The following is a 15,905-nucleotide window of genomic DNA, read 5'->3' as shown; positions in this document are numbered from 1 at the left end:
CGAAACGTTGAATCCACACACTTCGAGCGGCGTCGGTCACGACGTGGTGCGGCGACTTCCACTGAGTCGCGGACTTCAGCGGGGCTGCTGCGGTGTTGGGCCTGCGAAGAGCGTTGCGTTCCAGCGAAGGTCACGGCATCGGGTGCAGGCGGCGTTGCCAGATTCAGCAGCGGCATCGGTCCGGAGTCGTCCGAAGTCAATTTCCCTGGATTTCCACCAGCTTTCCTTTCAAGGGCCCCGGGACTGGATAGGGCACCACTTGTCGGGCAGGAGTCTCTCCAGAGACTCCAGGTGCTGGCAGAGAGAAGTCTTTGCTGTCCCTGAGACTTCAAACAACAGGATGCAAGCTCTAACTCAAGCCCTTGGAGATTTCTTCACAAGATGGAAGGCACACAAAGTCCAGTCTTTGCCCTCTTACTCTGGCAGAAGCAGCACTGCAGGAAAGCTCCACAAAGCACAGTCACAGGCAGGGCAGCACTTCTTCCTTAGCTACCAGCTCTTCTCCAGGCAGAGGTTCCTCTTGGTTCCAGAAGTGTTTCTGAAGTCTGTAGATTTGGGTGCCCTTCTTATACCCATTTTAGTCTTTGAAGTCACCTTTCTTCAAAGGGGACTCACACCTACTTGTGAAATCCTGCCTTGCCCAGGCAAGGCATCAGACACACAGAAGGGGGTTGGAGCCGGCATTGTCAGAGGCAAGCACAGTCCTTTCAGATGAGAGTGACCACTCCACCCCACCTTCCTAGCAGAGTTTGTTAATCAGGAAATGCAGGTTACACCCCAGCCCCCTTTGTGTCACTGTCTAGTGCGGGGTGAAAAACAACCCAACTGTCAAACTGACCCAGACAGGGAATCCACAAACAAGGCAGAGTCACAGAATGGTTTAAGCAAGAAAATGCTCACTTTCTAAAAGTGGCATTTTCAAACGCACAATCTTAAAATCAACTTTACTAAAAGATGTATTTTTTTAATTGTGAGTTCAGGGACCCCAAACTCCACATGTCCATCTACTCTCTAGGGGAATCTACATTTTAATCATATTTAAAGGTAGCCCCCATATTATCCTATGAGAAAGACAGGCCTTGCAACAGTGAAAAACGAAATTGGCAGTATTTCACTGTCAGGACATATAAACCACATTACTATATGTCCTACCTTATCCATACTCTGCACCCTGCCCTTGGGGCTACCTAGGGCCTACCTTAGGGGTGCCTTACATGTTAGAAAAGGGAAGGTTTAGGCCTGGCAAGTGGGTACACTTGCCAAGTCAAATTAACAGTGTAAAAATACACTTACAGACACTGCAGCGGCAACTCTGAGACATGATTACAGGGTTACTTGTGTGGGTGGCACAACCAGTGCTGCAGGCCCACTAGTAACATTTGATTTACAGGCCCTGGGAACCTCTAGTGCACTTTACTAGGGACTTAACAGTAAAACAAATATGTCAATCATGGAGAACCAATTACGTACACATTTTAAACAGGAGCACTTGCACTTTAGCACTGGCTAGCAGTGGTAAAGTGCCAGGAGTAACAAAAACAGTAAAATCAGAGTCCAGCACACATCAACAACCTGGGGAACAGAGGCAAAAAGTTAAGGGAGACCACGCCAAGGATGAAAAGTCTAACACGTGTCCCCCCCCAGCTAAAAGTGGGGAGCAACTACCCAACCTCATGGGAGTTCTCATCACTAAGGCGGAACAACCTAGACAGACCATCAGCATTGGCGTGCTCTGTACCAGGACGATATTCCACCGTAAAGTCCATCCCCTGTAGGGAAATGGACCACCTCAACAGTTTTGGATTCTCACCCCTCATCTGCATTAACCATCTGAGGGGCCTGTGGTCGGTCTGAACTCGGAAGTGAGTCCCAAACAAGTAGGGTCTTAGCTTCTTCAATGCCCAGACCACAGCAAACGTTTCGCGTTCTATTGCACTCCACCTATGTTCCCTGGGTAGTAACCTCCTGCTAATGAAGGCTACAGGTTGATCTAGGCCCTCTTCATTAATCTGTGAGAGTACTGCTCCAATACCATGCTCTGAGGCGTCTATTTGCACAACAAACTCCTTGGAGTAGTCAGGTGCCTGCAGCACAGGTGCTGTGAACATGGCAGCCTTCAGGGCATCAAAGGCGTTCTGGCAAGCCTCTGTCCAGATCACTTTCTTGGGTTGCTTCTTAGAAGTCAACTCAGTTAAAGAGGTAACAATGGTACCATATCCCTTAACATACCTTCGGTAATATCCTGTGAGACCTAAAAAGGCTCTCACTTCAGTCTGGGTCTTGGGAGGCTCCCAAGCCAGAATCATGTCAATCTTAGGCTGTAGGGGTGCCACCTGGCCACTCCCCACCTGGTGTCCTAAGTACACCACAGAACCCTGCCCTATTTGGCACTTGCTCGCCTTAATAGTGAGGCCTGACTTCTGCAGGGCCTCTAACACTCTCCAGAGGTGTTGCAGGTGTTCCTCCCATGTGGAACTAAACACAGCAATGTCATCCAGGTAGGCGGCACGGAACTCATCCAGTCCTGCCAACACCTGGTTGACCAACCTCTGAAAGGTGGCAGGGGCGTTCTTCATCCCAAAGGGCATCACATTGAAGTGGAAGTGCCCATCTGGGGTAGAGAATGCTGACCTCTCCTTTGCCCCCTCAGTTAAGGCAATCTGCCAGTACCCAGATGTTAAATCAAACGTACTGAGGTACTTGGCAGCTCCTAACCGATCAATGAGCTCATCAGCTCGGGGGATGGGGTGTGCGTCAGTCTTGCTGACCGCATTGAGACCCCGGTAGTCCACACAGAACCTAAGTTCTGGAGTGGCACCAGGAGCAGCAGCCTTTGGGACCAAGACCACTGGGCTGGCCCAAGGACTGCTGGAGTGCTCAATAACCCCTAGAGTTAACATTTTGGAGACTTCCTCCTTAATGCAAGCCCTGACCCTGTCAGTCACCCTGTAAACCTTATGTTTAACAGGTGTACTGTCCCCAGTGCCCACATCATGTGTGCACAGGTGTGTAACTCCTGGGATCAGGGAAAACAGCGGGGCGAACTGTCCCAGCACGTGGCGACAGTCCCTCTGCTGTCAGGGAGGGGGAGAGGATCACTCCCTCCACAGACCCATCTTTCTCTCCTGCAGACAGGAGGTCAGGAAGAGGCTCACTCTCTTCCTCCACCCCGTCATCTGTCGCTAGGAGCATGGATAGCTCAGTTTGCTTAAAGTGTGGTTTGAGGCGGTTGACATGTAGGACCCTCAAAGGGCTCCTGGGGGATTGCAAGTCTACCAGATAGGTGACCTCGCTCTTTCTTATCACCACCTCAAAAGGCCCAGTCCACTTATCTTGGAGAGCCCTAGGCTCCACTGGTGCTATGACCCACACTTTTTGTCCAGGCTGAAACTCAACCAGAGTGGCATTCTGTTCGTACCATCGTTTCATATCCTCCTGGCTTGCTTCCAGGTTCTCCTGAGCGAGACTCCTGAAGCGGGCAGTCTGGTTTCTTAGTGCCAGCATGTAGCTAAATACATCCTGGGGTGGTTTACTAGGAGCTTTCTCCAAAGCCTCCTTCACCAGACTGAGCGGTCCCCTCACAGGGAGGCCATAGATGAGCTCAAAGGGGCTAAAGCCAAGTCCCATTTGAGGCACCTCCCTGTAAGCAAACAGAAGGCATGGCAAGAGGACGTCCCACTTACGCCTCAAGGGCTCTGACAGGCCCTAAATCATGCCTTTCAAGGTGCGGTTGAACCTCTCAACCAGACCATTACTTTGGGGGTGGTAAGGTGTGGTGAACTTGTACATTACCCCACACACCTTCCACAGAGACTGCATCTAAGTGGATATAAAGTTTGTACCTCTATCAGATACCACTTCCTTGGGGAACCCCATGCAGGTAAAAACTCCCATCAAGGCACGTCCCACCACAGGGGCAGGGACCGTCCTTAGAGGAATGTCTTCTGGGTACCTTGTGGCATGGTCCACCAAGACCAGGATGAACCTTTTGCCCATGGCTGTCTTGGGATCCAGAGGCCCAACAATGTCAATTCCTACCCTTTCAAAGGGAGTACTGACTACCGGTAAAGGTTGGAGGGGAGCTTTGCATTTCCCCCAACTCTTGCCACTTGCCTGACAAGTCTGACAAGACCTACAATAAGCAGCTGACTGCTTGTGCATCAAGGGCCAGTAAAAGTGGGAGACAAGCCTCTTATAGGTCTTGTCCTGCCCTAGATGTCCTGCCAATGGCACATCATGAGCCAAACCCAGTAGGAAGGCCCTGAAGCACTGGGGTACCACCAGCATACGAGCTGACCCAGGCTCAGGAACCTTAGGCTCACTATACAGGAGGCCATCCTCCCAATAAATCAGGTGAGTACCTGGCGCCTCGCCAGCCGCCTGGGCTGCAGCCAGCTGCCGTAGCCCCTCAAGAGTAGAGCACTCCTTCTGCGCTGTGAAGAATGCTTCCCTGGTGGGTCCCCCTTCCTGCTGCCACTGCGACAGCTCAGGGACCTCCCCCAGTTCAGCCACCTTTTCCCCTGTAGGCTCCGGGGCATCACCCTCAGGCTCTACCTCCTCCCAGACCATGGGAACTTCTGGGTCCGGTTTCCCGCGCCCCCTGCCCTTCCTCTTCTTGGCGGTCCCCTGGGCCACTGTTTCAGGCTCCAGGGGCTCTTGTCTACCCTGATTGGCTGCCATAGACTGGGTGGATACGCATACCCACCCAGGCAGACCCAACATCTCCAAGTGAGACCTGTGTTCCACCTCCTTCCAAAGGGAATCCTCCAGGTCGTTACCTAGCAAACAATCAACAGGCATGGTTGGACTCACAGCTACTTTCCAGGAACCTGAGACCCCCCCCATTCAAAGGGAACCTGCGCCACTCTGAAGAGGCGCTCAGAGTTGTCTACCGCAACTACTTGGTGAAGTACCCGGGGATCAATCTGCTCTTCAGACACCAGGTGACTCCTCACTGTAGTCACACTGACTCCTGTGTCTCTCAGAGCCTCCACCCTCTGTCCATTGATGGTCACCCATTGCCTGTATTTCTTAGTGTTATCAGGCACTAGGTTTCTGTGGACCATCTCACTGTCCCCTAGTGAGACAAGGGTCATTTCTGCTGGTTCCCACCCACCTGAAACCAACTCCTCCCCAAGCGCTACACTGGCCAAACCCTGGAACGGTGCACCAGTGGGTGCCGGTGTACTTTTGGGGCATTTGGGGTCCCCCTCATATGACCCACCTGGTCACATGCATAGCACTTACGTGGGGGACCACCTGCCACTGGCTTCCCTTTGGACAACCATGGCTTCTTTTCACTGGGGGGTTGGGAATCCTTACCCTGGGAATCCGTTTGGGGCCCGTTAGAGAACTCCCCCTGTTTGCCCTTACCCCCCCCTTTCTTCTGAGAGGGACCCTGCCCACCCTTGGCGTGGTCTCCCCCATACCTCTTCTGGACCCTGTGCTCTCCCAGCGGTCCGCTTCCTGCGCAAGCTTCCTGGGGTCAGTCAGCTTGCTGTCAATGCGGTGCTGGCGCAGCTCTGGAAAACATAAACTGTACAAGTGCTCCCAAGCAATTAAATTGTAAAGCCCCTCATACGTGTTTACCTTACTGCCCTTCACCCAACCATCCAGTGACCTGCAATAAGAATCAACACATCCCAAACATGTTTGGGATTCCTTCCTCTTGTAGGATCTAAACTTCTCCTTGTACTGCTCAGGGGTGAGACCATACCTGGTGAGTAAGGCCTCCTTCATGACAGGGTAGGTGAGACTCTGAGCATACCCTAAGGCCGTCAGTGTGTCCCTCCCCTCTGCCTCAAAATGCTTCCACAGGGCTGCCCCCCAATGAGCTTCAGGGACCAGGTTCATGTGGAGAGCTGACTCATAACCCTTGAACCACAAGTAGATATCATCCTCCCTCTTATAATCCCTCACAAGGTCTTTTGGGATGTGTACCCTTCTCTCCGGCTGCACTGTAGGATTGCTGCTACCATCCCTACTGGACTGGGTCCTCTGATCTAACTCCTTTAAGTTAAGCTCATGAGCCAGCTGCATCTTCCTTTCCTCAAGGATTGCTCTTCTCTCATCTCTTTCTTTCTCCAGATTAAGCTTCTGCAGCTCCAATTGGTATGCCCTCTCTGCCTGTCTGTCCTGCAACTCCTCAGGTGTCAGACCCTTGGATGAGACACTGCTACCTGCCCTGGAGACCTTCTCCCTGGACATAACAGGCCCACCCACAATACCATTGTGTACTGAACACTCTTCCTCGTCTCCCTCATCCTCTGTGTGCCCTTCAGTGCTTTTGGCTGCCACCCAGGCCCTCAGCGCCTTTTGCAGCTCCTCCTTCCTGGATGAGCTCTTAATGGGACAGTCCAAACTTTTACAGAATTGCTTCAACTGAGCTTTGGTATAACTTTCCAATTTCTCAAGGTCAAAGTCAGCTCCAACTGATGCATCTCCAAGTAGAGACATGATAAAAGGTAAAAAGAGTGCAAAGTTCCAAATGCAGAAACAAGTTCCCAAATGAAGTTCAAAGTCAATCAAGGATCAGCGAAAAAACAAAGTGGACGTAGGGAAAAATCCACAAAAAGCAAAAATCTCAAGACAAACAGTAAGTGGTCACGTAGAGGTCTGAACTCAAGCAGTAGTGTACACGTAATTACTCTATGTCAAGTACAAATACAAGTCCAAATCCCAACCGCTGATCACCAATGTTAGAAATGGGTCTTTGGTTGACAGTCAGGTTACTCCCTATTCAAGCAAGGACCCTCACTCTAGTCAGGGTAAAAGAGAATCACCCTCAGCTAACCCTTGCTTACCCCCTTGGTAGCTTGGCAGAGCAGTAGGCTTAACTTCAGAGCGCTAGGTGTAAAGTATTTGTACCAACACACACAGTAACTTAATGAAAACACTACAAAATGACACAACACCGGTTTAGAAACATAGGAAATATTTATCTAAACAAAACAAGACCAAAACGACAAAAATCCAACATACACAAGTCAAGTTATGAATTTTTAGAGATTAAACTCAAAAATAGCGCTTAGAAACAAAAATGCTTAGATGAGATGTTAACACGGCGTCGTGACAGAGTCGTTCCCAACCAGCCGACACCAGCGGCGCCAGACACGGAGTCGCTTAGACCCCCAAGTACAGTACCTTTGGTGAAGAGTGAAAACAAGCCGATGCGTGAAGTCAGGGATCGCGGCGTCTGTGCGAAACGTTGAATCCACGCACTTCGAGCGGCGTCGGTCATGACGTGGTGCAGCGACTTCCACGGAGTCACGGACATCAGCGGGGCTGCTGCGGTGTTGGGCCTGCGAAGAGCGTCGCGTTCCAGCGAAGGTCACGCCGTCGGGTGCAGGCGGCGTTACCGGATTCAGCAGCGGCGTCGGTCCGGAGTCGTCCGAAGTCGATTTCCTTGGATTTCTACCAGCTTTCCTTTCAAGGGCCCAGGGACTGGATAGGGTACCACTTGTCGGGGCAGGAGTCTCTCCAGAGACTCCAGGTGCTGGCAGAGAGAAGTCTTTGCTGTCCCTGAGACTTCAAACAACAGGAGGCAAGCTCTAACTCAAGCCCTTGGAGATTTCTTCACAAGATGGAAGACACACAAAGTCCAGTCTTTGCCCTATTACTCTGGCAGAAGCAGCACTGCAGGAAGGCTCCACAAAGCACAGTCACAGGCAGGGCAGCACTTCTTCCTCAGCTATCAGCTCTTCTCCAGGCAGAGGTTCCTCTTTGTTTCAGAAGTGTTTCTCAAGTCTGTAGATTTGGGTGCCCTTCTTATACCCATTTTAGTCTTTGAAGTCACCTTTCTTCAAAGGGGACTCACACCTACTTGAGAAATCCTACTTTGCCCAGGCAAGGCATCAGACACACAGCAGGGGGTTGGAGCCGGCATTTCCAGAGGCAAGCACAGTCCTTTCAGATGAGAGTGACCACTCCACCCCTCCCTCCTAGCAGAGATGGCTAATCAGGAAATGCAGGTTACACCCCAGCCCCCTTTGTGTCACTGTCTAGTGCGAGGTGAAAAACAACCCAACTGTCAAACTGACCCAGACAGGGAATCCACAAACAAGGCAGAGTCACAGAATGGTTTAAGCAAGAAAATGCTCACTTTCTAAAAGTGGCATTTTCAAACGCACAATCTTAAAATCAACTTTACTAAAAGATGTATTTTTTTAATTGTGAGTTCAGGGACCCCAAACTCCACATGTCCATCTACTCTCCAGGGGAATCTACACTTTAATCATATTTAAAGGTAGCCCCCATATTTTCCTATGAGAAAGACAGGCCTTGCAACAGTGAAAAACGAAATTGGCAGTATTTCACTGTCAGGACATATAAACCACATTACTATGGGAGTTATTACAACTTTGGAGGAGGTGTTAATCCATCCTAAAAGTGACGGTAAAGTGACGGATATACCACCAGCCGTACTACGAGTTCCATAGGATATAATGGACTCCTAATACGGCTGGTGGTATATCCGTCACTTTACCGTCACTTTTGGGACGAATTAACACCTCCTCCAAAGTTGTAATAACCCCCTATATGTCCTACCTTATCCATACACTGCACCTTGCCCTTGGGGCTACCTAGGGCCTACCTTAGGGGTGCCTTACATGTAAGAGAAGGGAAGGTTTAGGCCTGGCAAGTGGGTACACTTGCCAAGTCGAATTTACAGTGTAAAAATACACTTACAGACACTGTAGCGGTAAGTCTGAGACATGATTACAGGGTTACTTGTGTGGGTGGCACAACCAGTGCTGCAGGCCCACTAGTAACATTTGATTTCACGGTCCTGGGCACCTCTAGTGCACTTTACTAGGGACTTAACAGTAAAACAAATATGCCAATCATGGAGAACCAATTACGTACACATTTTAAACAGGAGCACTTGCACTTTAGCACTGGTTAGCAGTGGTAAAGTGCCCAGAGAAACAAAAACAGTAAAATCAGAGTCCAGCACACATCAACAACCTGGGGAACAGAGGCAATAAGTTAAGGAAGACCACGCCAAGGATGAAAAGTCTAACACCCCGCCACAGAGTTTTTCCACTGTGCGCTCCGCTTGGAGTGCAAAGTTCAGCAAAAACGACACCAACCGCAGCGTGGCAGAGTTTATTGACATCAACCCCTAGTAATAATTTATGAATGGTGTAATGGTAATTCCGTCCCAGTGCTACTAAGCTTTTAACAACCTCTAAGGAGAGGCTCCCCTATATTTAATTCCTCTAGATGTAATTAAAAAGGCTGGATAGGGGGGGGGGGGAATTACAGCAAAGCAGCTCAGTTGTGTCCATGGCTTTGTGGAAATCAGAGAGCGTTTTCCATGATATTCTGTTTCTAGTTCTGGCGTCAGAAAAGTGGTGGAGATGCAACACACGCCACTTTGGTGTATTACGCCCCCCAACACGTCCCTCTTATGCTATTTCCTCTTCCATTAGCTTGTTTTGACAGAAGCATGGTTTTTCATAAGAAAGGAGATGCATTGTTTTAATTTCATCCAAGCAAGCAGCCCCCTGCAGGCCGATGCGAAGTTCTTCTCAGAGAGAGAGAGAGGTGCACGCTGGAGGTGGCAGATAGTTGTGTTGTGCGTACACAGGCAGATAGTGCTCATGCTAATGAGCCACAGCTCAGCCAGGGGAGTGTGAGCCGAGCTTGTTGATTTAGCGTCTGCTTCACCTGTAAGCGGGCAGAATGAGAGCTCCAGCAGGAGCTGCTGAGGGAGGCAGAAGAACCCAGCATCCCAGAGAAACCACTGGAGACGGCAGCAAAATGAGTGTGGAGGAAGTGCCTCATAGCACCGGGGACAACGACCAGGAGCGATGCCACCCACTGTCCCCCACCAGCACGGGCTCAGCTCCCCCATCGGGCACCTGCTGCTCGAGGAGGAGACAGTTTGGGGTGGGCAGAAGATGCTCGAGGCGATGCTGTAAAATAAGTTAACGTCCGTGCTTCATGGGGAGTCTGCATTGTGTATAACAGGTGTCTCTAAACAGCTCACAGCCTGGAGTTCATTTTTAAATGAACACAAGGTTACATTTTTTCTTTTAAAGTTAGAAAAGGCTGTGTTTATTTTACATTTATATCACCAGGCTGCAGATAGCAGGGCCTGATAAGGAGCAGTGCTGGAGTCAGATGTATGACCCATGTCACAAAGGTGAAGAATTGAAGCACTAATGATTTTGACTCTTAAATAAAATTATTTGTCAACTCTGTATTGGAAGTGAGAACAAAATAATGTTTCTCACTGTTTTTAAATCAGAGAAAATAAAAATGAAAAGTTACCTTATAATTAAGTAAATTTTTCATTTAAATTTTCTCAAATTATTTTTCAAAGTATTGCATTTACAACCAGCAGGCCTCTTGCTCCCATTGGGCATTAGAACACTGTGGAATATTTATAACTCATTATAGGAGAAATTCAAAGTGCAGAAAAATGTTCCACATTATGAAAATTTTTGCACTTTAAATATCTCCCATTTAAAAACATGGTTGTATGTTTGTGTTATACTTGTAATGGTGCCGCATATGGCGGAAGGTATGCCCTGTGCCGCAAATACATACAACACCGGCTCTCAGTTACCCATACACATATACCCATTCATATCCACACATGTTTATACATCCCCATAGACCACGCTCTCACTTACACATGTGGCAGCCCTGTCATTATGCCCCTAGTCAAAGTATTTTGCTCAAAGCATAGCATCTGGCTCTATGAGCATTAGGCTTAAAATCAAGGAAGTCTGCCTCAGGAGTGTTTGGTAATAATGCAGAAGCTGTTTAGCCTTCGTTAGCTCACCATGATTTTTACTGATCAGAAGTAGTTGTCGCTAGAGAAAAGGTTGGAGTCCCCTAGTGTATAAAGTGCCTAGACAGCACCAGCTCAGTGCTCATCCAAAGTGCCTGCACTGCTCCTGTGTGCTTTGACTACTCTGTGTGGTCTCAAAGCACCAAGGCTGCACAGCTTCCTCTCCAATTTAGTGCCTAAACACCAGCTATATGCTGCAGCCTGGCTCAGCATCGCTTAACGAGCCAAACCTGCACCGGACCCTGGATTTCAGATCTTCCCCCAACACCGGCGCTATCCTAGCACCATTCCTGGTTCCATCACCAGCTGCAGTGCTTCCTCTGCACTGCTTCCCAGCTTCAGCACTGCTTAAACACTTACACTGCACGTCTCCATGGCTTTCACAGCCCTGGGGGGCTATGCTGCACAGTGCACACCACAAGGGCATGCACGCCACTAACTTCGCCATACTGCTCTCTGGCTTCAGCACTACTAGAAAGCTCCAGCACACTTAAGTCATTGCAGGAGTACCCGACATGCATCACTCCAAAATCTTCCTGGACCCTCATGCAAGTATGCACTCATATAAAAGCCCCAGTGCACTCACTTAACTGCAACTGACAGGTAGTGATGTGACGAAACACTATCAACAGAAAGAGCTCACTAACGGCGTCTGTGTTCTGTCGAGACCCACCCTCCACTCATGAAAGCAGCAGTCCACAGAAATGTCTTGCAGGGGGCTGTCCTTCCTAAAACTAAAGCCAGCTTTCCTGAACACTTCAACATTTTACCCACTTTCAAAGCACTTGTTGCAAACAAGCCAACACATGGGTATTCCAGGAGAGAGATTATACAGTGGAAAGAGGGCAATTTTCGATCACTGAATGACTGAGGGCCTCATTCATGAGGCCCTTACGCCTCTAGAGCATCACTTTTAGGGCCATATTTGCACTGCAGTGTTAGGCCAATTTTTGTGGCTTAATGCCACCTTGTTTATACGGTCCCTTCACATGCATCACTTAGCGTGAAAGGGGTGTGCAATGGGTGTTGGTGTGGGCGTTCCACCACAACACCTTTTGCATTTTTACGCTGCCCCAGATTTATGAGGAATCGTAAACCCGAGATAGCGCCAAAAACTAACGACATCCCAGGAGTGGCGTTAGCATGGTGCAGAAAGGAGAAATACTTCTATTTCTCCTCATTTTTGCTTTTTCTATGTGTGCCGCAGAACGCATCACCCATAGAAAGAGCAAAACACGATTAATGATTGCTTATGTGCAGGAAGGCATCCCTTCCTGCACATAAACAATCATTAAATAATTACGATTTGCTTCTTCTTTGTGGCTGCAGAATGCACACAGAATGAAAAGCGATTCTGTGCCTCATCAGGGGTAGAAAGTGTTATGTAAATACAAATACATTCAATGATATGGGCTGAAATTTGCCCCCAAGTGCTGATCCAGTGAAAATGAAATGAGCTGATTGGCTAATTTCACTTTCACTTGCAGAGAAATTAAATAAGCGACAGGAATGCTGATCATCATTTCCTCAACAACAACAAAAAAAGACTCAGGCTGCTGGGGCTTAAGCTCAAGCTAAAAAAGCAGAAATGGAAACCCTCTGGTGCGAGCACAAGAGAGTCCTGAACAGACCTCTCCAGTTTCAGCCAATAGCCGCCTCTTAGATTGAGGAGGTAGCAGAGCATCGACTGTTGGCCGACGCTCACACTAAAAGAGTTAAAAAGAGCTGTTGTTTAGCATTAAAGTTAGTTTCTATAGGTTTCTTGATAATGGGTTTAGTATGTATTTTTGCCAGACCTTATTCTTCTGTTGGATATGCTTCACCGAAATCTGAAGTTGAATCACATACTGATGAAAATATTTCTAAGAGCTAAAAGTTTTTTTTTAATAATGTGCATGAATTTAGTGGAACTGTCTATGCTAGAATTTCAGACGCAAGCAAGAGGGCATAAATTACGAAGTGGTTTGTAGTCTGAGTTTTTGTGTTATATTCATCATCAGTGTGGGTTAACTGGTTATGCCGGTTCTCTAGTGAATAAGTTTGTGCTTTAGCTAATTAAAATGCATGTACATGTAGGGGCATATTTATACTCCGTTTGCGCCGAATTTGCGTCGTTTTTTTCGACGCAAATTCGACGCAAAACTAACTCCATATTTATACTTTGGCGTTAGACGAGTCTAGCGCCAAAGTTCATGGAGTTAGCGTCATTTTTTTGCGTGAACACCTTCCTTGCGTTAATGATATGCAAGGTAGGCGTTCCCGTGTTAAAAAATGACTTGATGCATATGCGTCGTATTTATACTCCCGGGCAAAAATGACGCCCGGGAGTGGGCGGGTCTAAAAAACCTGCATTAGCGCCGGATTTTAGCGCCTGGGTCAGGGCAGGCGTTAAGGGACCTGTGGGCTCAGAATGAGCCCAGAGGTGCCCTCCCCTGCCCCCAGGGACACCCCCTGCCACCCTTGCCCACCCCAGGAGGACACCCAAGGATGGAGGGACCCACCCCAGGGACATTAAGGTAAGTTCAGGTAAGTATTATTTTTTAATTTTTTTTGTGGCATAGGGGGGCCTGATTTGTGCCCCCCTACATGCCACTATGCCCAATGACCATGCCCAGGGGACAGAAGTCCCCTGGGCATGGCCATTGGGCAAGGGGGCATGACTCCTGTCTTTGCTAAGACAGGAGTCATTTCAATGGGGGTTGGGCGTCGTAAAAAAATGGCGCAAATCGGGTTGAGGCGATTTTTTTGCCTCAGCCTGACTTGCACCATTTGTGGACGCCCATACGCCATTTTCCCCCTACGCCTGCGCTGCCTGGTGTACGTCGTTTTTTTTAACGCACACCAGACAGCGCCGGCGGCTAACGCCGGCTAACGTCATTCAATAAATACGGCGCCCGCATGGCGCTTCAGAATGACGTTAGCCGGCGCTAATTTTTTTGGCGCAAAACTGCGTTGGCGCAGTTTTGCGTCAAAAAGTATAAATATGGCCCGTAATGTTTATGTTGTGTTTAAAATACTGTTTAAAATGTTTTCAAGAGTAGGCCAAATCATTTTTTCAGCTGTACATTTGTTATGCGTGTGATTTTCAGTACTTGACACTACCTCATCTTCCCCCTCCCATCCCCTGCACCATTGATCTCAGATGTGTCTCTTTAATTGCTTCATTGCTCATTGAATATAGAAAATGGAGTCATCGCCACCTTCTTACTTGCACAGGGGCATTTTCAAATATATTATTTTTGTCAATTTTGTCATGCATTTTCTTCCCCGAGAGGAAAGATTCATAATTGCATACAATTGAAGGCAACATCCTTTGGCAGAAAGGAGATGTTTATTTTTTTGAATGTGCTTTTGCTTTTTGTTGAAATACATAATACAGTGCTATTATGCCCTACAACATGTGATGTGTTTAGTAAGTGTATGATTTCTCTGTTTTAAGTTCACAACAAATTGTCTTTTGGGAAGCAAGCCAGGTTGTCCTCTGACGCTTTTAGAGAATAGACTCCATGTTACTTAGAATATTCTATACTTAGAATGTTCTCAGATTTCCTTACTCGAGTCTAAATTGAGTAATCAAATGTTGACTGAGCCTTTATTTTTAATTTGTACTGAGCTCTAAATGGGTCTGGTATTGCTTAGATTACGGTCCAGTTTCCAAAGCCAATGCTTATTTGCATGTCTTTGCCTTTGATGAGTATTTTTAATTGATTGACTAATTATAATTTTTTTGCCTTATGTAATGATTCTCACATTTTAAATAAACATTCATGGTTTGCCTTTTAATCTTCTCCCATTTGATTTATCCACTGGGGATTTTCTTGTGTGGATTTTCCCTTGTGGATACTCCTGGGTTTTATTGTTTAAGGCTCTCGTCTTTAAACACTCACACATATCCTACCCATCAATTGCCCCTTTTAATACTGAACTGTGCTGACATTAAAATAGCTAGATGTTGCGAGTGTTGCGTGCAGCCAGGTTGCACAACGCCATGTCCTGAGAATGTTTGTCAATCATATCCCACATTAATGGTCAGATGCACACATTTTCACTGCCTGCTGTTGTGTGAATACACATTCTAATCAATGTTTAGGCATCAGTTATATTTATAGTGATGTTCCGATTTGACTGTTTGGGAGTAGTATAGGATTGCAACACCAATAACCACGACTATGCTACAGGTATGCTCTTCTATATTGTGGTATATTGTGCATTACATATATTAAGAAGACTGATTATCATTTATATGGGGAACCGAAGATGGCACTGTCCAGTTTAACAAATTACATGAACTTTGGCTGACTTTCGTTGGATTTTTGCTTGGTTCTTTTTGTATGTCTGTGTTTGTGTGCCTATATTTTTAGCCGTCTGATGTGAACAGTTTGCAACATTGGTATGTGCAGTATGTAATGTACAGCACTAATATTTGGTATTAGAAATGGGTTCTCTAGTTGGCAGAGGTATACTCCTGGTTAAATTAACTTTTTGCAAGATTAGAAAGAGTCTTAAAAAATAGAAATCAACAGTTGTCTCTTGTTTGCACAAAGTACCTGGTTTGATTTAAAAACATAACATGCTCAGAGGCCACAGAGGGGAAGATGCGTGGAAAAATAGGGTGTGCATTGGATGTTTCGACACAGCACATACCATGCATTATTTCTTTCCACACTGTAAGGGTCTTTGCGTCGATTTCCAGCGCGCAGTCTTGGTTCTTCATTGCAATGCGGGGATCTTTTTGATGCTCATGGTCGATGCAGGGAAAGTCCTAGGCGTGCGGGAAGAAGTCACAGGAGTTGCATTGATCCGGTAGACAATGCATCAAATTTTCTGTTGCATGGCAGTCGCTGCATCGATTCTTCACTCAGGAAGTCGGGCTGTGTCATTCTGGTTCAGTTGTGTGCTGATCCGGTAGGGCTGTGTGTCGAATTTACGGTCGCAAGGCAGGCACTGCGTCAAATCTTCAGTCGGGAAGTCAGGCTGCGTCATTCTGCTTCAGCTGTGCAGCAATTTTTTCATCGCAAGGCAGGCTGTGCATCATTTCCGGCAGGCTGTGCATCAATTTTTGGCACACATGGAATTTCTTGTAGAGAGTAAGGCCCTCATT

The 15,905-nt window shown here is 47.6% G+C and overlaps 1 protein-coding gene across 1 annotated transcript in view; it reads left to right on the top strand.

Annotated features, from left to right (window-relative positions):
* The window catches only part of LOC138250335 (acetylserotonin O-methyltransferase-like), a 962,469-nt gene that overhangs the window by 161,298 nt on the left and 785,266 nt on the right, over positions 1-15,905 (top strand). The gene's annotated exons all lie outside the window — the stretch shown is intronic.

Source organism: Pleurodeles waltl, chromosome 8 (assembly GCF_031143425.1).
Source record: "Pleurodeles waltl isolate 20211129_DDA chromosome 8, aPleWal1.hap1.20221129, whole genome shotgun sequence".
Taxonomy (NCBI): Eukaryota; Metazoa; Chordata; class Amphibia; order Caudata; family Salamandridae; genus Pleurodeles; species Pleurodeles waltl.
Note: the sequence above shows the minus strand (reverse complement) of the source record. Positions and strands in the feature narration are given on the sequence as shown.